Genomic DNA, 23207 nt, shown 5'->3' with positions numbered 1-23207 from the left:
AGACCTTGGGCTTATGGGCTAGAAGCTAAGAAGCTCAGCCAGCTGCAGACTCAAAATCTGACATCCTTGTCATCCACATTTCTGCCCTGAGGGCCAGCTGGATAAATTGTCAATGCAGAGTGGTCTCTGGTGGATTCCTGCTGGGTTCTGTGTGAAGCAGCATCAAACAGTTTCTTTTCTCCTGAATGCTGTATGCAATAGCTATTCTGTGGAAGAGGAGACAGAGGCTGGCCAGTGGCAGAGATTTAAATGATACCAATGGGTTTCTCCCTGCAAACCCAGCCATTCTCAGGAATGTACTTCCTATCATGCATCTATCTGGGAAGATGCCTGGTCACAGCATGATTGATAAACTAATCTACCTTTCTTTCCCTCCCTCCCTCTCTCCCTCCCTTCCTTCCTTCTCTCTCTTTCTTACCTCTTACCTCTGAAGAGTTTAGAAAATTTTCTGAAGGAGCTGTGGAAGATAAAGAGTAGACTTCCTAAACTTCTATTTATAGCTTCCACCATTGATTTTTTTTTTTTTTCTTTTGTCAGTTAGGTTTTTGTAGCTGCAAGCTACAGCTACTGATTCTGGATAATGAGCAAAAAAGATTTTATTGGAAGGATGTGAGACAGTTCACAGAATTGAAGGGAAAACTACAGAATCAGACATGGAAAAGTTGAGAACCAGAACACATCTGGGATCCATGTAGTAGAAGCTATGAACAATCTTTTTGGGGCTCTGCAACAACCATTTTCCTTCTTTGCAATAACTGGGCTGAAGAATCAAATTCCTGAGCAAGAGAGTTCCACAGACCTAGGTTGGCTCAGCTGCCTCAAGCTTAGATTTCAGAGCACCGACAGTTCCACCAAGACGGCGCCATATAGAGGAGGGGTAATTCCCCAAAGGGTTATCCAGGAGAAGAAAAATGGCATCTGGGTGGACAAAAAACCAACAGATTCCATTTATAGTACCTTTGATCAGGCTGATTCCTCTACCTGAAATGTCCTTCCTTACAGCAGACCCTACTCAGCCTTTTGAATCTAGCTTAGACATCACCTCCTCCAAGAGGTCCTCTCTGACTCACACACATACCCTCACTAGCTGCTGAGTTAGGCTTCTCACAGTCTCCTGGGTTCCTTTCTCTTACTGCCCTTAAAACACCGGAGTGTAATTTATCTGAGCATCTGACTTGCTTGAGAGAAGAAACAATTTATTATTCAATCTTCTAACCCTAGCACCTAACACACAGTAGGCATTCAACCGATGTTTCTTGGATGACTGGTTGGAAGGAAAAATGGACCACTGAATGAATCTGATAGTTACAGAATCTGGACTGTACTAACTTAAAGTTACAGCTGTACCTTTATACTGAGAGACTGAATCAATTATGTGTTGATCCAATAAGTATCATCTTCAAGGTAGTATCAATACAAATTTCTTAAAAGATTTTTTGCAGCTTTGGGGGCACAGAATATGAACACCTGTTTATTTTGCACTTAAGAGCTCACTGTTCATCTCCTATCTCCTGCTGTTCCAGAGATACATATGAAGAGTGAGGGTTATCACTGTCATTCTCCCAAGCCAGTGAATGGATATGGAGATGTGCTGTGTCCCTAAGTACCATTAATTTATTAGCTTTGTGAAGATTATTTTATGGTCTGGCTTACATAATACCTAATCCAAAGCAGATGCTCAGTAGACACACCAGGTGAAATCAATTCAGTCATAACAATTCACCTCAAATAGCTGCTATCCAGCACCTATGTCTGCCTTCCCAGCCAAGGACTAATTCATCATTCATCAACCATGCTTTCCCACTCAAGGTCATCAGAAAATGCCCACAAATTTATTTAAAAATTTGCAGGTGGTTTTCACAGGAGTGCTTCTTGGTTAGCAGGGGGACGGTTAATAGGACCTGGTTTGCTCCCATGTGCTGCAGACTTAAGGAATGCTGAGGAATGTTAACTGCAGTAGAGACTAGGAAACAAGTTGGATCCTCCTCCACCCTCTGTCTGGCTGTCTTAGGCAGTGTAAGCATGTTTTCGACCTTACTCTCAACAACTTAGTTAATACCTACCCCAAACACGGGTGGGAAACCCTAGGTGCGGCCTTAATATCCTAGGTCAGGTCTGCTTTTAGTCTAGAATGCTTTTGTACAAATAGAAAAAAGCACCACCTGCTACATAATCAAATTAGAAACAAGTCTTCTCCCCAGGCATCTGAGTTAGCAAAAGATGCCCACTCTAGTTGGATGCAGCCAGACAAGGGATGCAGCCCTGTGCCAGGGGTCATAGCCTGGGAAGCAGAGCACAGACTGCACTTCAGGCTCTTTCACCTCTCAGCCAGCAGCACCTTTGTGAAGGGAAGGAGCACCCACACATGGCATCCCTTACATAGATAAACCTGGTCTCCAGCAAAGAAGAGAACATGACAAAGAGTCCAACTACGTATTGCAAATCCACAAGGTACTGTCGGGAATAAATCGACCCCCACACTTATTATCTAATTGGAAAGCTAACTGGAAAAGCTATAAGGAAGGTCAACCTCAGCGTCAAGAAAGAGAACCAGTTCTTTTTCATTTGTTTTTAAATTTTAAAACATCAAACATAAGGAAATGTATAAACATTTGTGTATATACTATCAACCACCTAGATTTAGCAATAACATTTTATCATATTTGGTTCAAATCTTTTTTAAGCCTTCCCACACCAAACCACCGCCATCCCCTTTTCTTTCCTCCACCTCCATACTGTCCTCCAGTTGATATTTGTCCTGCCCATGCCTGTTTTTGATATTTTCCCCATGTATTTTTACATAAACAACATACATGTGCTTTCTTAAGTATATGATTTAGATGTACATATGTAATAAATACATAACATAAGCAACATATATCACATATAAACATATAATAAAGATATAATGTAACATAAAATAAATATATAATGTAAATGACATAAAGTTTGGTTTTTAAAATTTTACCTAAATGGTATATATAATTCAGATCCTTCTATAGATTGATATTTCTACCCTAATATTATGTTTCAGAGACTGATCCATATTAGTACATGTAGCTCTATCTCATTCATTTTAACTGCTGTACAGGATTGCAGTATATGACTAATTCACAACTTATTTGTCCATCCTTTTATTGATGGGCATTTAAAGTTTTCAATTTTTTGCCTTTACAAAAATGATGCAATGAACATTCTTGTGCCTGGCACTTTGTATGTATGTGTAAGAGATTTTCTAGGTTATATACCTAGAAGTAGAATAGGTGGGTCTTAGGATATAGACACTTCCAACTTTGATAGATATTGCCAATGTGCTCTCTAGAGTAGTCTTACCCATTTACATTCTCACCAGCAAGGTGTGAGAATGCTTGTTTCCCTATATCCTTGGCAAATTGGTTTTATCAGATATTATCCTCTTGGTCGACCTCGGGAGTGCAAAATGGTATCACAATATGGTTTTAATTTGAATTTCCCTTGTTATTAATGAGACTGAGTTTCTTCTTTTTTTCCTGCACTGTCCAGTTTCATATTATTTGTCCATTTTTCTTGGATTATCTTTTTTACTGATTTGTAGGAATCAAAAATACAAATTTTCATTAAGAATGTTGCTTACAAGTATCTTCTTTCAGTCTGCAGCTTGTATTTTACCTTTGCTTATTGTGTCTTTGTTGGTATAGAAGTGTAATATTTTAATATAATCATATTTTAAAACCTCTTCCCTTTGGCGTATACCTTTTGAGACATAGTTCCCTATGTTTAAAAGTTCTCTATGTTTTCCCCTCAAAGTTTTAAACTTTCCTTTTAATATGTAGGCCTTAATTCCATCTGGAATTTGCTTGTGTATATAGCATGAGGTAGGGATAATTTTTTTTTTCCACAGCCAATTATTCCAGCACTTGAATAGTTCTTTCTCTGCAGATTTGTATTGCCATCTCCGTTATGAACCAAGTTTCCATGTATTCATGAGTCTGTTTCTGGGACCAGTCCATCAATCTATCTGTCTCTCCTTACGCAGATACCTAACTCTTTCACTACTTCCAGAAAAGGCAGTTTTTACTGATACCTGAAATGACACCATTCTTTGGGTGAGATGTGAAAATCTCCAGGAAGGGCAATGATCTAAATCAATGATAATGTGACATGCATATCTTGCTTGGATTCCTTCCAATCTGTCAATCTACTGAGAGAAGCACTGACAGAGAAAATCAGAGGAAGATCCAGAGCACACAGGGCTTCCAGGAAAGGTGGAGGGAGATAGAGTTGGATAGAGGGGCTCTCGGGCAGATAGTAAAAAAATGATATCTCCAATTACTCTAATTTTTTCTAGGCGTGGCCCTGAACATAAATATATTTGCCTAGAAATATGATATTTCAATATATAAATGTGCCACAGCATTCCCCACTCTTATCATGAAATAATAACCAGAATCATAACTTACATTTATTGACACATGAGCTAAACACTTAACATGCATTACTTTATTAAATCCCATAATATGGGTAATTTCCTTGAAATATAGATGAGAAAACTGAAACTCAGAGAAGGCAAGTGACTTGTCCAAGGTCATACAGATAGTAGAAAAACTCAGCTTACGTTCCTTGCTAGATTACATTGCCCTCTATGCTGTAGAATGTACCACACTACAGTGGGTTTAAGTACTTTTGAGGGGAGAGAGTGAATCTTATTTTACTGTTACGTCCTCAACCCAAGCACTGTGTTAGTCACACACAATAGAGTCTCAATCAATATTTGTAGACAAGAATGAATAGATGCATGTTGGCTGTGGGGTCTGTGGTTTCTGAGTCATGAAAGGCCTAAGTGGTTTACTTAGGAGCCTGGTGGGAGAGAAGAACCTTACTTCCTCTGAAAGCCATGCCAAGTCTCTTTTCTACTTACCCTCAGATGATGAGCTGAGTTATGAACACACAACAATGTACTTCTTTCTACACAGATATCAGGAATGGGCAAACAGAATTGGGGATGGGGACACACAAAGGCCAGTGCCTGCTACACTTCCAGCTTGAGCATTTGCTTCCAACCTCTAGAAATAATCTTCCCATTTCCTAGATATTTCAGCATCACTGGCTTTGGTTCTCATCAGAGACAACACAACTTTGCCTCCTCATGAAGTTGTGTGCTAAATCCGAAAAGCAGTTTGCAGCTCAACACCACAGTGACTGCTGCTGCAGTGGGGATTCCCAGCCTGCACAGAGGCCCCTGCTGCTGAGTGGAGTTCCCCAAAATGAGAAGTGAGTGGGCCACAGAATCCATTGGTCTCTGGGGGACTATCAGCACCATGACATCTCCCCTAAAGGACTCTGGGGGACTATCAGCACCATGACATCTCCCCTAAAGGTTTTGCGGGGGGTATCTGCAAGGTGTGGGTTATAGTATGTGGAGATGGTTTTGGAAGGCTTGAGTCTCTCCCCATACTCCACAGAATTAAATGGATTGATCAATGATGGTTTCCTGGCAGGTAAGCCTCTATCACCTACCTCTTTGGATTAATCAATTTACCATCTCTGAATTCAGCTCAACCTCAGACCCTACTCAAGCCCTACACTGTGGCCCCTGATTCAACCAGAAGCATTTAGGAAGCTTTCCATCTGAGATAGAAAGTACCTCAGTGTGAACTTCTTTGTGCAAGGAACTCACAGCTGCTGTAATGATCATTCACTTGGATTCTGGCATCAATTCACAATTCCCTGGAAGCTCTGTGCTTTCTGATGGCTCTGCTGCCTTATGGCTCCTGCATCAGCCCTCACCATCAGCTGTCTGGACCTAACCTCAGGTGCCACACTCCTTGCTGAGGATTCCTGCCTCATCGCCCCAAGCACCACTGTCTTGAGCTTCCACATGACTTGATGTGCAATCCTGCAGCCTAAAGAAGACCCCTTACTTTCAACAATCCATTCATCCTTTTGACAAATACTTCCTGTATGTGTACTATGTTCTAGACATTCTTCTAGGCATTGGTATACAACAATAAACAGATAAAAGTCACTGTCCTCAAAGACTTATATTCCAGAGGAAAGAGAGAAAAGCTACACATAAACAAAAAAATATTTAAAATAATATCCAGTAGTAATGAACAACACCATAAAAAAATAAAGTTAGAAAATGGGGAGTAACATGGGGAAGGGGTGTCACTTCAGATAAAGGGGCCAAGTAAGAAGGTAACATTCGAAGGAGACCTGGATGAATGAAAGAGAAAGCCACGTGAAGATCTATGGGGAGAACATACCTGGCAAAGGGGCCAAGGTGGAAATGAGCTTGGCAAGACAGAGGAACAGAAAGTAGGCCAGGGCGGCTGGAAGAGCAGGACAGAGGAAGAGAGTGGCAGGAAATGAGGCCAAAGAGACAGGAAGGGGCCAGATCACAGATTGTGTGGATATTTGAGGCCATGGTAAAGCATTCTGAACTTACTACAAGTCTGTTGGAAAGCCATTGGAGGGTTTTAAGCAGGTGAATGACATTTTTTTGTTTTTTAAATTGGCATGGAGGACAGACTGAAGGCAGAAAGAGTGAGAACAAGAAGCCAGATGGGAATCTATGATAGCAGGCAAGATAAGACATGGCAGAGGATGGACTGGTGACAGTGGAGGTGATAAAAAGTGGTCATATCAGCATATATTCTGTCAGGTCTTACTGACAGGTTGGACAGGGAATGAGGGAAAGAGAGGAGTCAAGGATGACTCCTAGGGCTTCTCTCAGACCTGACCTAGTTCAGGAGTATGAAATGAGGAAACAAGCATATGAAGATATGCTCCTCATCAGCCACTCCTTTTGGAGACCAAGCCTCTTGGGCCATCAGACCTCAGCCTAAATCCTCAAACCATCCACTGGCATCTAACCCAAATTACAGACATAATCATAGGAATAAATGAAAAGTTTCCTGCATATACACCTTCCATGCATATACTGATCCAGTGACAGTAAACTCCCAGGATGGAAATACTAGGGATTCTGAAACTAGTCTAAGGCCCTTGAACACCCCAAAATTACATTTTGATTACGGATTAAAGGCCCTTGCTAGGCTTGGCAAATGTGCAGCACATGCATCACGTCCCCCTATTCAGCCCGTGAGCCTGTTGCTAATCAACAACGTCATTCTTTTTTTTTTAAAAGAAGATGTTGGGGGTAGGAGTTTATTAATTAATTTATTTATTTTTGCTGTGTTCGTTTCTGTGCGGGGGCTTTCTCTAGCTGTGGCAAGCGGGGGCCACTCTTCATCGTGGTGCGCGGGCCTCTCACTATGGTGGCCTCTCTTGTTGCGGAACACAGGCTCCAGACGCGCAGGCTCAGTAGTTGTGGCTCACGGGCCTAGTTGCTCCGCGGCATGTGGGATCTTCCCAGACCAGGGCTCGAACCCGTGTCCCCTGCATTAGCAGGCAGATTCTCAACCACTGTGCCACCAGGGAAGCCCCAACGTCATTCTTTTTTTTTTTTTTTTTTTGCGCGGTACACAGGCCTCTCACTGTTGTGGCCTCTCCTGTTGCGGAGCACAGGCTCCGGACGCACAGGCTCAGCGGCCATGGCTCACAGGCCCAGCCGCTCCACGGCATGTGGGATCTTCCCGGACCGGGGCACGAACCCGTGTCCCCTGCATCAGCAGGCAGACTCTCAACCACTGCACCACCAGGGAAGCCCCCCAACGTCATTCTTATTCGTTGAGACTGGACGCTACCTCACACTCCTTATCAACACAACACTTCACACAACCACTACCAATTAATCAGTGAGCTGACAGAAGACTGCCACTCTGGCTTCTGATTTATCATAACAGTTTAGTTCTTCAAGATCAGACACATCCTTAGGTATCCTTTGACAATCTCCTATCTGGGACAGTTTTCAGCCACATTATGAATGAAGCAGGAAAGGAAATATATTTATTAAGTTTTGACCTGAACACTTTACATAAGACTGTGTTGTCATGTTTCAGTAGAGTTCATCTTTGATGACAATGTTAATCACACCCAGGCACACTCAGGCATCCAGTGCTTTCTAGTCACCTAACTTCCCACTGTGCTGTCCCTAAGGGTTCTGCCATTGCTGAGTGATTCTGTATGCCTCACACCTTTGCTTACCGCCTTCCCAACCAGGACTCCCATTTCTCCATTCTCCCTGCATGTGATACTAGTTGGTAATAGGTTAAACCATTTAATCCTGATGTCATCTGGCTGATATGTAATGCCCCTTTCCCACAAAATAGTGCCTTAACCCAGCAAAATGGACCACTCTGTAATACCTTTAAGGTTATCATGCTAATAATGGGGATTTCTGGAAATGTGACAGAACTTCTGCACAGAAAGGTATTTCAGGGCGTGAGGGACATCTGGGAGAGAAGGGGTTTTAGCACTTTTACGAGCATGACACTGGAAAGGCAAGAGTCCAGGAGGGTTCCCCATCTAACATTTCATGCCATAGAAAGCCAGTCCAAGATAAAGGAAGGGAGCCCTGCTAAGAACCACTTTTAACAATCTTTGGGGCAGAAGAAAATTAATACACTATCCTGATTCTTCCAAAACTCTTCTACTAATTCTGCACTCAACTTCCAGGTATTACTTGGAATCAATTTCATCCACACCAAACTACAGGATAAAGAAGCTCAGAAGGGAAATTTCTTAACCGTGTATAGTACGCTGACCACATCCTGCCCAGAAAGGAGGGGCTGAGCTGTGGGTCACTGCCCAAGGCATCTAAATGCACAGGCCTTCTTGGTTGTTTATTTTATTTGGGGTCTATGCACTTGGACTTTTGAGAAAATTCTGTCACCATTATCAAGATAACCTTTCTTACACTTTGGGGAGTTTAACCCTACCCACACAGATAGAATGACTCACCCTGGAGGGGTCTGAGTTGGTGTCTGGTAAGGCAGTGAGATTAAACAACTGCTTTAAAGAGCAGTGTCCTAAATTATCCCTGTAGCAATTGTCTCTACGAAGAAAGGCCCAGAGAGAGCATCCAGATATTATTTCACAGATACCTGAGACAAAGTCCCAGCAGAAAATAATGGCATACTCAAATTGTGTAATATGAAGAGAGTTTATGATAAAGAGACTCTTTTCAGAGAAGTGGTCTGGGTATGGGGAAACAAGAAATAGAGTAGCACTAGGGGCTAGCAATGGCTGTGCTCCCCTTACTATCCCTAGGCCTGAAGAGGCAATGGGAAGGAGCTGTTTCCAAGGAGAGAGAGAATTATGAAGAAAGGGTCCCTAACAGGAGGTAGGGGCTATGACTCACAGTATGGGGACCCAGATAGTCCACACTGTCCCCACAGGAAGGGAGTCAGAGGAATAAATACTCCAATTTCACTCTTATCCGATTGCCAGATCTCCTGCTGGTGCCTCCAACTGGCCAATTCCATCAGGAAGCCCAAGGCAAGGAAGCAGTCCACAGGTCAGCCTCCCAGGGCACAGAGCTAGGAGGAGAAGGGTGACCATTGGATCTAGAAGGGGTAATCAGAAGACATGCAGCAGATATGGTACATGTGTAACTCAAATTCAAGAAACTCAAATCCAAGAAAAGTAAGACATCTCTTTAAGCCTTCTCTAGCTCTAAAATTCTTTAGCTCTAAATATATTTATCATTTTATTACATAACCTGGTATTTTTTGTTTCCAGATTACCCAAGTACTCCTTTAAAAGAATGTATCCAAATCCAGGGTGGAAAATGGGCTTTATCTCACATGTCACATGTTATCTCACATACCTCACATGTCAGTATGGGTCATACCTGCCTTCACTGTTTATGAGGATTAGAAGGTCCCACTGGGCTCAGCAGGAAGAAATGCTGTGTTGATGAGTAACACCTGCCATGAACTCCAGAAGGGCAAGGTGCAGAGAACTCCTCATATTAAGATGAACCAAAGCAAAAGAAGAAATTGAGATAATTATCCAGATAATCTAGTTTAAAATAAATTTATCCAAAATATTCCCTTTAAGTGTATGTTTATGTGTTTGTGTATAAATTCAATCTCTCTGCTTTATCCAGTACAAAAAACCTTTTTTATGAGTATTGCATGCACTATATCATGTCAGTTTCTAGAAGCATGAACAGTTGAAACGTTTCACTTTATCCTATTTTTATGGCTTTTGTGTTCACATGTTCAAACAGCATTGATGATCTTACAAAATGACTTGTTCCTTTTATGTTTACTCTCTAGATTTACACAGTCCAATGTGGTAGCCATGAGCCATGTATAGACACTTAAATTTAATTAGAATTTTAAAAAATTCAGCTCCTCAGCCACACTAGCCACATTTCAAGTACTCAGTAGGCACATATTGGACAGCACAAATATAGGCTGGTTCCGTCACTGCAGAAAGTTCTATTGGAAGATGCTGCTCTAGATCCCAAGGCTAATTGTTGGACACAATGAAAATGATGGGTCTCTGAGTATCACTTAGGCATTTCAATAATCCCATTACACCAGGCAACCAGCTAAACACTTTATAAACATTATCTCATTTAATTGTTTTTTTGTTTGTCTTTTGTGGTGAGACCACTTAAGATCTGCTCTCAGGAAATTTCAAGTATACAATATGGTATTATTAACTATAGACACCATTCTGTACATTAGATGTACATTAGATCCTTAGAACTTCATCTTATAACTGAAAGTTCACACGCTTTGACCTAACATCTCCCTACTTCCCACTCTAATAGCCCCTGGCAGCCACCATTCTACTCTTTGTTTCTATGAGATGGGCTTCTTTTTTTTTAGATTCCACATATAAGTGATACCATACAATATTTGTCTTTATCTGGCTTATTTCACTTAACAGAATGCTCTCCAGATTCATCCGCATTGCCGTAAATGGCAGTATTTCCTTTTTTTATGGCTGAGTAATATTCCATCATATATATATATATATATATATATATATATATATATATATATATATATATATATATACCACATCTTCCTTATCCATTCATCTGTTGACGGACACATAGGTTGTAGCCATATCTTGGCTACTGTGAATAATGATGCAATGATCATGGAAGCACATTCCTTTCAGATCATTATTTCACGTCATTCAGATATATATACTCAAGAGTGGGATTTCTGGATCATATAGTAGTTGTATTATTATTATTATTATCATTTTTGGCAGTACGCGGGCCTCTCACTGTTGTGGCCTCTCCCATTGCGGAGCACAGGCTCCGGACGCGCAGGCTCAGCGGCCATGGCTCACAGGCCCAGCCGCTCCGCGGCATGTGGGATCTTCCCGGGCCGGGGCACGAACCCGTGTCCCCTGCATCGGCAGGCGGACTCTCAACCACTGCGCCACCAGGGAAGCCCCAGTAGTTGTATTTTTAATTTCTTGAGGACCCTCCATACTGTTTTTCAAAATGGCTGCGATAATTTACTTTCCCACCAACAGTGCACAAGGTTTCCCTTCTCTCCACATCCTCACCAACATTTGCTATTTCTTGTCTTTTTGATAACAGTCATCCTAACAAGTATGAGGGGATATCTCATCGGGGTTTTGATTTTTGCATTTCCCTAATGATTAGTGATCTTAAGCACATTTTCATGTACCTATCGGTCATTTGCATGTCTTCTCTGGAAAAAAGTCTATTCAGGTCCTTTACCCAATATCTCACTTAATCTTCACAACCATCCTGTGATGGAGGAATTCTCTCTCACATTGTAGACAAGGCCAAGAGAGGTAAAGTAACTTATCCCATAACCACAGGTAGTAATTAAAACAGCTCAGATTCAAAACTAGATCTTCCTGACATCAGAGCTTATGCTCTTTACCATTATACCTGCACCTGCAAAAGAAATAGCAATTCTATTGAATAATTCACTTGGTTTTCTGTTTAACACCTGACACTCCCTAGAAATATTAACTAAGTTAATATACAATTTGTTTTCAAAACCCAGCTTACTTCCTTACATAATATATTGTCACCTGTTGTTCATAATATATGATAAAGAAAAATATGAGATGTTCTTGAATTAACTTTTTCTCCATTTTCGTATTGTGAATATGAACTAGTAAGTAAATAAATGATTGTCTTAATACTTGTTCCATCAATATCAGTCAGGGTCCCATCAAGAAACAAATGGCATATTCAAACTGATTAACTGAGGAAAGTTTAACAAAGTGATGACCATTTATCAAGGTGCAGCGTTTAGGAGAGCGAACAAGGACAAGTACATACCCCATGGCAAGCAAGAGTGGGAAGCCATTACTACCTAAAGCCTGCGTTGGGGGAGAAGCAAGGAAGGGAGCACTTTCTGGAGCCAGAGAAGGCAGCCGTGTGGAGAAGGCAACTGATAGAAGCTGTGGCCTTTTGTAGAGGGACACAATGAACTTAGAGTGACTCAGCAGACAGAGCCACCTCACTCACCAACTAGCCTCCACAGTGAGGGCAAGGTTGTCCACTGAGACAGTGTATACAGTGCAGCTTTCTGGGCTACCCAAAAAGATGCACAAGAGTGGAGAAAGGGCACAGACAGAAGATACTGTGCATATTATCTGTTAGTGTTTGGAAAAAGACTAAGAACTGTGATGTGTGAGGCTAATGTCAATGGGAATAAGTTGACTAACAACAGACTTCCTTATCTCCTAGAGAGTCACTTATGGACAATTAGATCCTTAAGGTAGAAGAAATGCCCAACCTCAGGCCTAGGAAGGCCATGGGTCTCTTCCCATCACCAGTTCAAGTACAGTAACTGCATACTGTACTTCACTAAGGGATTTCTTTCACGCCATGGCAAAGGACAGGGTAACTATATCATGGGGCTAATCTGAAGCAAACAGGGACTTACCAAGAACATCTGCCTGACTGTAAAGGCTGTTACATTAGTGACTCAAGAATTGGCAATAAGTGTCACAGTACTGAGAATGGGGACCATGGGTGGTCTTAATTCTAAGGCCATTTCTATGAGCTGCCAAATTTAGCTTTGGGGACTAATCTTTAACTTACTATTTTATTAAGTGCCTACTAAGTCGCAGATACGGGCAATCAGTCACCCAGTTCATCTCATTATTTCTGGGTATACCATTCCCTTTTCTTTAGTTATGACTTGGTACATGCTTCTCCCTTTCTCTGATACCCCCTCCTGGACCTGGTCCAGTAAGCTCCTACCCTTACTTCAAAACCCACCTTGGGGATCACATCCACTTGGAAACCTTTCCAATTTCTACCCTGAAGGCTGAGGGGCTCATTCCCTGGGATCCCTACAGCTCTTGGCTCATCCTGCTATTACAGTGGGTGTCAGAATCTTTTTACATGTCTGTCTCCTCAGCTTGATGGAAGCCAGTGTTTAGCTTGGGAAAGGTTGGTTTTAATTAAATTTTAGTATATAAGTATCTTTCAGTGGCACTGTGTTAGACATTGTGGGACTAGGTGTGGGAGTAATGGCAATATGGGAGGAAAGAAGTAGATAAATAAAGAGTAAAGAGGGATGGGCTTCCCTGGTGGCGCAGTGGTTGAGAGTCCGCCTGCCGATGCAGGGGACACGGGTTCGTGCCCCGGTCCGGGAAGATCCCACATGCCGCGGAGCGGCTGGGCCCATGAGCCATGGCCGCTGAGCCTGCGCGTCTGGAGCCTGTGCTCCGCAACGGGAGAGGCCACAACAGTGAGAGGCCCGCGTACCGCAAAAAAAAAAAAAAAAAAAAAAATAGAGTAAATAGGGGACTTTCCTGGTGGTCCAGTGGTAAAGAATCCACCTTCCAATGCAGGGGACGTGGGTTTGATCCCTGGTCAGGGAACTAAGATGCCACAGGGCAACTAAGCCCACACGCCACAACTACTGAGTTCGCGCGCCTCAACTAGAGAGCCTGTGTGCCGCAAACTATAGAGCCCACGCACCCTGGAGCCCACATGCCACAACTAGAGAAGAAAAATCCACATGCCACAACTAGAGAGAAACCCCCGCACTGCCACAAAAGATCCCACATGCCTCAATGAAGATCCCACGTGCCGCAACTAAGACCCAACACAGCCAAAAATAAATATTAAAAAAAAAAAGAGTAAATAAAGTCCCTGACTCCTGCCCTCAAAAGAAAGATAATCAGATAAAATACAGGCTGTCCAGATAAATCTGAATTTCAGATAAGCAACAGAATTTTTAATATAACTTTCAAAATATATCTCATGCAAAATGGAACATCATACACTGAAAAAGTATCTGTTTATCTAAAATTCAAATTTAAGTGGATATTCTGTATTTAATTTGTTAAATCTGAAAACCCTGTGTTCAAAGGACTCATCCTCTCGTTGACGATATAAGATGTGACTACATGGGCCATTAGTGCTATCAGGCAGAGCATACTAAGAACACAAGAGTGTTATGGTTTAGGGGGTGCTAGGAGAGACCCTGGTGACACAGGCCTGGATCAAGCCCTCCCTTGTTTTTCACTACAAAGAGTTCCTGCCAATAAACTTGGCTTCTCTCTGGCTACCCCAGCTTACAGAAGCATGGTGTGATTGAAAGCACCCTGGATTTGAAATAGAAGATCTGGACTTAAGTCACAGGCAAAACACTGACCAGCTGTGTGACTTTCAGGAAGTCACTAAACTTCCCTGAGTACCATTTTCCTTTCCCATAACTGAAAAACTCAGAACCAACTTAAAAAAAAAGGAGAGGGGAGTCCTTATGTACTTGGGGATATCTCATATGGGACATACTCAGAAAAATTAGAATTTTCCTGTAGAAGACTCATCCATTGCCCCACCTTTCTTTGCCTCCCATTACTGACAGACACTGGCCTCTACGCATGAGCCAAAAATTAATACTTATTCCATGCCTCATCCCTCAGAATCTTCTATATCAGAGGTCAGCAAGCTTTTTCTGTAAAGGGCCCTACAATAAATATTTTAGGCCTGGCAGGCCATCTAATTTACAAATTATAAACTATTTTAGGCTTTTCAAGTTTCTGTTGTATCCACTCAACTCTTCTATTATAGCGTGAAAGCAGCCAAGGATCATACGTAAACAAACGGGTGTGGCTGTGTTCCAACACAACTGTATTATGGACACAAAAGTAGAATTTCATATACTTTTCATGTGTTGTGAAATATTATTCTGCTTCTCCTGATTTTGAAAAATCTTATAAAATGCAAATAACCATTTTTAGCTCCCAGGTCAGGCCGCAGTGGGCCAGATTTGACCCTGGGGGTGGGTGGAGGGGGGTATGCCCAGCCCTGTTCTATGTAACTGAATTGTTAACCCATGATAAACATTTCACCCTGGAGGGATGTTTCATCTTCTACCATTTGTTCCCTAGAGCAGAGCTGGGAAAAGAGCTGGTCTGAGTTCTTAACCAGCCCTGGCCTCTGCTGTAAACTTGCAGTGTGAATCCGGAGAAATTATGTCACTACTTCCTGTCTCATCCTTCATCTGTTTAAAAAAAAAAAAAACCAAAACAGGGTGAGGGGGCATTATATTTAGCAAGCTGCTAAATAAAGTGGTTGGGAAATACAAATGAGGTAAGTAAGGACAGACACTTAGCAGGGACGGTCCAAGTGTTGAGTAATATTGAAAATATATGGCAAGAGAAATAGAGAAATCAAATTGCTTTCCTTGTAAATTTTCCACCACGATGTTTTTACTTCATGGAAAGCAGAGTAAGGTGTGAGGTCATTTTTCCTTCACACACAATTCACTTTCATGGAGTTTGTAAAAAAGGAGAAGTTTCTCTCAACAGAGAAGTCTCGATGCCTGACTGAGCCAGAAGGGAGCATTTTCTCACAAAGGCCATTTCTGTCCCTCCCCTGCGCCTCCCCTCTCTTCCCACACTTCTCCCCACCCCCATCTCAGCTACTCTGAGCATATCCCACTTTTCCTAGTTATAGAGAGACCCTGTCTTGAGTCTTTTCTTCTGCAGGATTGTGGTGCTAATAAATACCAGGTATATCATGAAGCCAGGAACCCAACACAAACACAATGCTTAGAAATCATTGCTGTTTTGATGAGGTGATATCAAAAAGATAGAAAAAAAAAAGTTTTTAATTCTTAATTTTTTTCAATTCTTTTTTTAATTCTTAATTTAAAAATTCTTTAAAAAATTTTTTTAATTCTTTAAGTTTTAACTCTTAAAACTTAGAGTACAAAGTGCCAGGTAAACAATGATACAGAAAACCCAAGTATAGAGAAGAAGGTGCTTGTTTCAGTAACCTGGGAATCTTTTGCTGGTGAGACATGGCAATCAACTTTAAATGACAATCCTAGGCAGTTTAGGAAAAAGGGCCCTTCAGGTGACATGAGGGGAAAAGATCAGGTTTTTATAGAAGTAGAAAGCAACCACCAGAATGGAATGATAATTAGAGATAATTGTAGTCAAGTATAAGGGTGCCAGAATCCTGGTGTCTACCCAGCAAGTACAGTCGAACCTCTCTTTTAATCACTTCAGACATGCCATTTTCATTTCTTAGCTGGTGAATCTTTCACAATCTCATTGTATCTATGGAGCATTTTGGTTCAGCCAAGGTCAAAGAAAGTAGGAGGTGCATCTGCCATAGAGCCTCCCATTCCCTCTCAGATGCTTAAGTAAGTGGCTTAAGAGAAGCAGTGTGGAGCACAAAATGGATCACCAGGATTCAAGACCTGGTCTTGCCCCTTTTAAGCCAAGTGAATGTCAGCATTTGAACTCCTTTGAGCCTCAGTTCCTTTATGCGTAGAATGGGGATCATGCTCTGTTTTACCTAACACACAGCTCTGTTGTGAAGCTCAAACAGCATGACACATAAAAAGGGCTTTGCAAATTATAAAAATAGAAGTGCTTTCTATGATTATTATTGTTATTGAAGAAGGAATAGTTTGGATCAACTGCTAAGTTATTGAACAGCTGCTTCAGTTAGTTGAACAGATGGTTTTAAGGGTTAATGAGCACATGTCTTGATCATCGCTTAGGCCTAATGAGTCAGCGCCCAAGAGCACGAGGCCCAGATCATGGGCTGCATGGGACCAGCTCATCTGACTTGAACAGCAGGAGCTTCCAAGTTAAAGAAATCTGGAGTTGAATTCCATATCTACCCCTTAATTCACTAGGGAAGTCCCTTATCCTATCCAAGCCTCACTTTCCCCAACCCTAAAATTGGGACATTAATACTGTCTTGAAGGGTTGTTGTGAGACTCAGAGATAACATAAATAATCTCTGGTACATAGTATGTTTTTCATAAATAGGAACAAGTACTGTAAAGGGAAGAGGTAATAGCTTTAACCCTTACCAGCTATTTTATAAATGCACGTGGAGTTTGCATATGTGGACAATCTGCTCAACTCTATTTCTATTTCTTGAAAAAAAATCCAAAGGCATGGTCTACTGATGATGGTATTTGTACCTAAAAATGACAGCACATTATAAACTGACTTCTTTCAGTTACATTTCTTATTATAATATAGTCTGTGAGATAAACCAAAGAAAAACTTGATAATTTGATCTAAACTTGCCATAAGGCTGCCCCATGATCAAAACTGCCGATCCTCCCCATGCCCCAACACTGCCCCTTGTCTACCATAGTGAATCCTTTCCAAACTTCTGCTTCACTTTGCCGATATATGCAACCCAACACCCTAGCCAAACTGTACATCTCACTATTTCCCAAAGTAACCCTCTGCCTGGAAAGCCTAACACTGTACTAAATCACTTATCCCAGAAACAATGAGACACTGAGATTTGCCTGCAAGAGGCATACTGGGGAGTTCTCAGGAAGACCTATGAGGAAGCAAGGGGTGCAGGATTGGGCAAAGGGAGACATTAAACCATGGTGAGGTTCCACAAATGAGGTCTTTAAATGATCCCACGTGAAGCTCTAGAGCTGGTATGGCCCTTCAGGGATGTCATGATTGTGTCCAGGGGCTGGTGCTCTACCCCACATTGACCAGTCACTGCAGGTGTGATTCCCTCAGGGAGGGGGCATAACCTTTGGCAAAGAGCAGTTCTCAGAGAGGGAGGCTGAGATCTGTCAGCAGCCAACCTTCCCTGCAGCTGGGCAATGTGTGTGTCCTGCTGAAGGGGCTTCTGCACAGCACCCCACCACATCCACTACTCCAATTTCCAAACTACTGTCCAGTCCTCAAGGCCCATATTCACCACTGCCTCACCATGAAGTCCCTCTGACCCTGTATTCTCTCTTTTCATACCTGAGATACAGCCACCATACCTACAAGACACTTCCAGGTGCCTCTGCCATTACCACTGAGTTCAGAGGTCACAAAGCTCAAAACATATAATTGGTATTACTTCTCAAAATTCCAGTGACTGTAGAGAATGAGAAAGCTATACCCCTTAAACACATGCAGTGATGTGTGTTCTTCTTATAGTTAAAATTTCCAAGACCTCAGCACATTTAAGCATACTTAATTCTTCCTAGTTTGTCTGGTTCCTCATTTTGTTTATAGGAAAAAATATTTCATTGGTAATGATACACTTCTATTCTTACACAATATCCATTGGGGTTTTCATTTCCTTTATTTGCTGAATAATTTTTCTTTGTAAGTATTCTCTTGAAAATATAGCAAGAAGTACTATATACTGAAAGGAAAAAGTAAGACTAGATGAGCAGGGTCAAATTAATAAGAAATCCTCCAAATTACACAAAATTACACAAAAGTATCGGCCATGAAGAAAATATGATTGTAAAGAGAACTCAGTATTCACTGTAAGTATGCCTATCCAGCTCCCATTAGAAGTGAAGAAATGAAGATTAGTGTCATATTAATGCCATTATTTCACAAATCAAAATGATTTATTGGATTAAAAACATGAAAATGGTTGTTTTGCAATAAGTAGGTTATGTGAATGAATAAAATTGAGTAAAATGAATGAATGAAGCCAAAGCCTTCTACCAAATGGAAGAGATATATGTGTGAAAGATGTAAGTATATTCATGTTTATATGCATCTTTATACATAATAAAATATATAAAATATGTGCTTATATTATTTTGTATGTATTTATATATGTGGATGTGTACACATATGCATTAAGGGAATACACACATACACATGCTTCCCTAAAAAATTATATATAGCTCTTGTCTTTTGGGTAATTACACCACTTCACTCTGACAGCCCATTGCAAAGTGAAGGGCTGAAGTATCTCCAGCTCTAAGTATGGCTGTCTGCATATGATTCCTCCAATGCTTCCAAATCTACAACACCCTATACAGCATCACTGTTAGACCCAGGCAAGTGGCCCACCCCCATAAGACTGGGCTGCCAGAATGGTGTTGGCCTACTGATTTTTGTATGATTTGCTCACATTGGACATAGGATCATTCGGGTTGTGAAGTAACTGTCCACTTTTGGGCTTGAGCCTGGCGTTTGTGGATCTGCCAGTGTCCCCACTGCAGTGCTGCCTCCAGTCTACAGAACGCCAGGTTTGGGGAGGCAGCAGTAGGCATCCTTTACCCTGTGAGAGCCACCCTTCCATCCTCGCTGCCGGCGCAAGGGTGACTATCCCACCCCCACATGCTCCTTGCCACATGTCTGCAAGTCCTCAGGAGTGGCCTCATTCATCTTCTCCAAGGTTTTTGGAGACTGTTACTCCACAAATGGAGTAAAATGGCCACAGACCCTTGCAAAAGATCATATTGCACTGTATTTTCCAAGGTTGGCCATTTTGTGGGAATGGGACACTCTTCTCACTGGGCCCAGAGGACCCTCTCCTATCACCAACACTGAAAGAGATCACTAGGAATGCAGTAATTGCATCCTAATCAAGAGAAGACATGGATGAAAAATCTGTTATTCTATATTTATACTATAAAATTACAAATGGTAAATTTAACATGACCCAAAAAATGAATTATTGTTCCCATTTTTCTGTATACTCTGGGTAAAACTCACATTTGTGGTCATCAGCAAAAAAAGCATAGTAATGATCCTTTAGAGTCATTGGAGGCCAATATTTATAGGCAGCACAATGGAGGATGAAGTGCCATGAGTAATGATATGACCAGCACTAAATAAATGGTTATTAGAGACCTACCCACATTGCTTCAATACAAACAGACTCCAAAGAGCTACGGCTTTGTGAATAATAACATACTCCTCACCTTTTTCCTATTGTGGGAGATATGAAGTTAGACAGGAATGGTGTATTTGACAAAAAAGAAAACAGAGAGGTGGTTCCTAAACCTTAACAGGAAGACATGGTCCCTAGACACCATGAAGAATCTTCACATGCACTGAATGGACAGCAAACAAATATGTAAGTACCACTTCTTTACACATTATTCTAAATTTTCATTGATAAATGACTATGCCTCAAATGGGCACATTAATTTTATGTTTTTTAGTCAAATTGTTTAAACAGACAGGGCCCTGCAAAAAAATATTTTCCCATGTACAGCCTCAAGATGACCCTAATTCCATATGAATTTTTAAAAATCACCCTGAAACCTAGAGATACTGAATGAACAATAACTTTCACAAGCCCTTTTTTTAGGGCAGCAGATTCTCTTAACACTCCAGATTGTGATGAATATCATTATTAGCGTCAGCTGATTATATTCTGTATCAAAACAATGAAATGTCTTCCAATGGAATTTTTGAAAAATATATTGACTCTTAAAATCAAATGTTGAGACCAATGAGACCATTTCCCTTGCACCATATGTCAGTCATATTCCCCCATGCTCTCCATTCTTATCTATTTTTGTTATCCACTACTTAAAGCAAAAGTTCTATAATTATTTTAAATTTCAAATATAGGTAATTCATATTTAAAGACAACCGAGAATAGCACTGACCCAAAATGCTCATTACATCTGACTCGGCTGCCTCATTTCTTCTTCTGTCCCTCCCACCTTCAAGTAATCTAAATAGACCAATGAAAATGTTTCCTCGTTTTCATAACTTCCTGAAAAAAGGCTCCATCACTCTGTCCAGTCACTCATTTCAAAGTCTAACAATGATCACACTGCTTCCATATGAGGCACTCATCCTTGATCTGATGAACATATCTCTGGATTGATTGTTCAGGTCTCTGAAGCCCTAACCAGAGACATGCAATGACTCCATCCTAGTCTATACAGGCAAATAAAACATGTTTTAAGGAGTGAGTATCTTTTCCAAAAGATCATCCCTTAAATTCCTCTGAATTTACCTGCTACTTTCAAGCATAGACTCAAAATACATAAAGTACTTAATACTCTTAAAAATTCGTTCCTAGACATGCTGATAAATACCTTCCCCAGAAGATTATTTAAGCCCTTTTGATTAACTCTGTGGTAAGCTATGAACATCAGTCCATTTCCTCTCTATTATTTTTGTTTTGGTTTTTATTCTTCTTCCACTTGCTGTTTTTCCTATTTGAAACTGAGGTCTCCCAATTTTAAGCCATGTGAAAGAAACATATTATTCAGCCTCTTATCTGCTGTGGGGTTTGCTTGACAGATTTTCTCAATCTCTACAAAGTAGGAAGGTTAAATTCCACTATGCCAGCTTGTAAGTCCAACTCCACTGTGGTAATATCACCACTAAGTCCTTCTCCCTAAGTCCCAGTCCTTAAAATTACAGAAGGACAGTTTCCCCTCAGAACTCCCCAAGATAATGCCTGATGGCTTTAGAGACTTTGGGGCACAGTCAACATCTAGATATGAGAAGTGAAAGCCAGAATGCAGTGATTCACATTTGCAGCAGTTATGAAGTTTACATGGTAAAAAAATCAAGCTCTCTTTTAGTCATTGTAAATTAACTTAAATCAATTCACTGATAACAGAAAACTTATGCCTAACAATCAAGGTAAATGTAGTCACTGGTTTATTCTAGAGTCCCAGAGAGGGAATCATCAGTCATTTCAGGATGCTCCCTTCCCTTTTTTTTCCCTTATCCCTAAGGGGTGATCCAAACTGGGGGAGGGGATTTTTTAAACTTCCCGCCATCAGGCCAAGGTCACCAGTAGGTGTGATACTCAAAATGTTTAACAAGCAATAGGATACAGGCACCAACCAGTCAAAACAGATAACAACTGTCACAACTGATAGGGCCTTGCTAGTGAGTACCAGGGGATGTCAACCCTGGCCATGAGCATCCATCCACACTGACTTCTAATGGAGCTTGTTCTTTGATCCTTGGAACCTACCACTATGGCATCCACAGTTGAAATACCTGCATCCTGTTCTGTTTTCAGGTTGATGAGTCCTCGAAGATCACACAGAGGACTCCAGAGACTTTTGGATCATTTGACATCTAAATACGAGAAAGAAAAATTAGACTGTAATGATTCAAATTTGTAGCAATTATGAAGTTTACACATTAAAAAATAGTAAATGCGAAAGACCATTCTTACAAACTACCTCAGGGGGATGAAAAATTTTTTTACTATCTGGCATTTCCTGGGGTTGCAGGCATTTTGGCATGCTGCTTTAGACTTTCTCTGCCTAGACCTTCCTGCTGCCTTTTATTATACTTTGCTGCTATAGCGCCATGATGGAGTGGGAGACAACCCACAAGAATTGCTTTCTTTCTCTTGAGCTTCATTAGGAAGCAAGCTACATGGCCCCAAATTCATCCCACCCTAACCTATCCTATCCTATCCTTAGGTCCTCCAAAGTCTCAGTAGGAGAAGAACAGGGCACTAAACACTTGCTACAGCTCCTCACCAGCCTCTCACCTCTATTCTCCTCCTGGATGACTCCTGCTCAAACCTGCTCTCCCTTGAGCAGGAAAACACTCATAAGCCATTCCTTCCCACTCTGTGGTTTGGCATAAACCCTATGCATTGAAACTTCCAGACTCTTAAGCTTTTGAATCTCAGGTTCTTGTAGTAAAAGTCTCAGCTTTCAAGAATATTGTCACTGAGGACTTTAAAAAGTAAGCTCAGGGCTTCCCTGGTGGCGCAGTGGTTGGGAGTCCGCCTGCCGATGCGGGGGACATGGGTTTGTACCCCGGTCCGGGAAGATCCCACATGCCGCGGAGCGGCTGGGCCCATGAGCCATGGCCGCTGGGCCTGTGAGTCCAGAGCCTGTGCTCCGCAGCGGGAGAGGCCGCAACAGTGAGAGGCCCATGTACCGCAAAAAAAAAAAAAACACAACAACAACAAAAAAGTAAGCTCAGAAACTCAACTGACTTTTAGGGATCAGCTATGTTAGCCTTCTCCTAAAGTAATGAATTCCACTGATACAGTGGGGTAGAGGGCTGCAAAGAAGGAAATTGTGAAAAACAACACACACACACACACAAATTCCTCATTATCTCCAAACTGTATCCTTTGCACACATCTTGGGAGAAGT

The sequence above is a fragment of the Phocoena phocoena genome, chromosome 16, assembly GCF_963924675.1.
Source record: "Phocoena phocoena chromosome 16, mPhoPho1.1, whole genome shotgun sequence".
Lineage (NCBI taxonomy): Eukaryota > Metazoa > Chordata > Mammalia > Artiodactyla > Phocoenidae > Phocoena > Phocoena phocoena.
The sequence above is the reverse complement of the archived record's forward strand: the minus strand, read 5'-3'. Positions refer to the sequence as shown.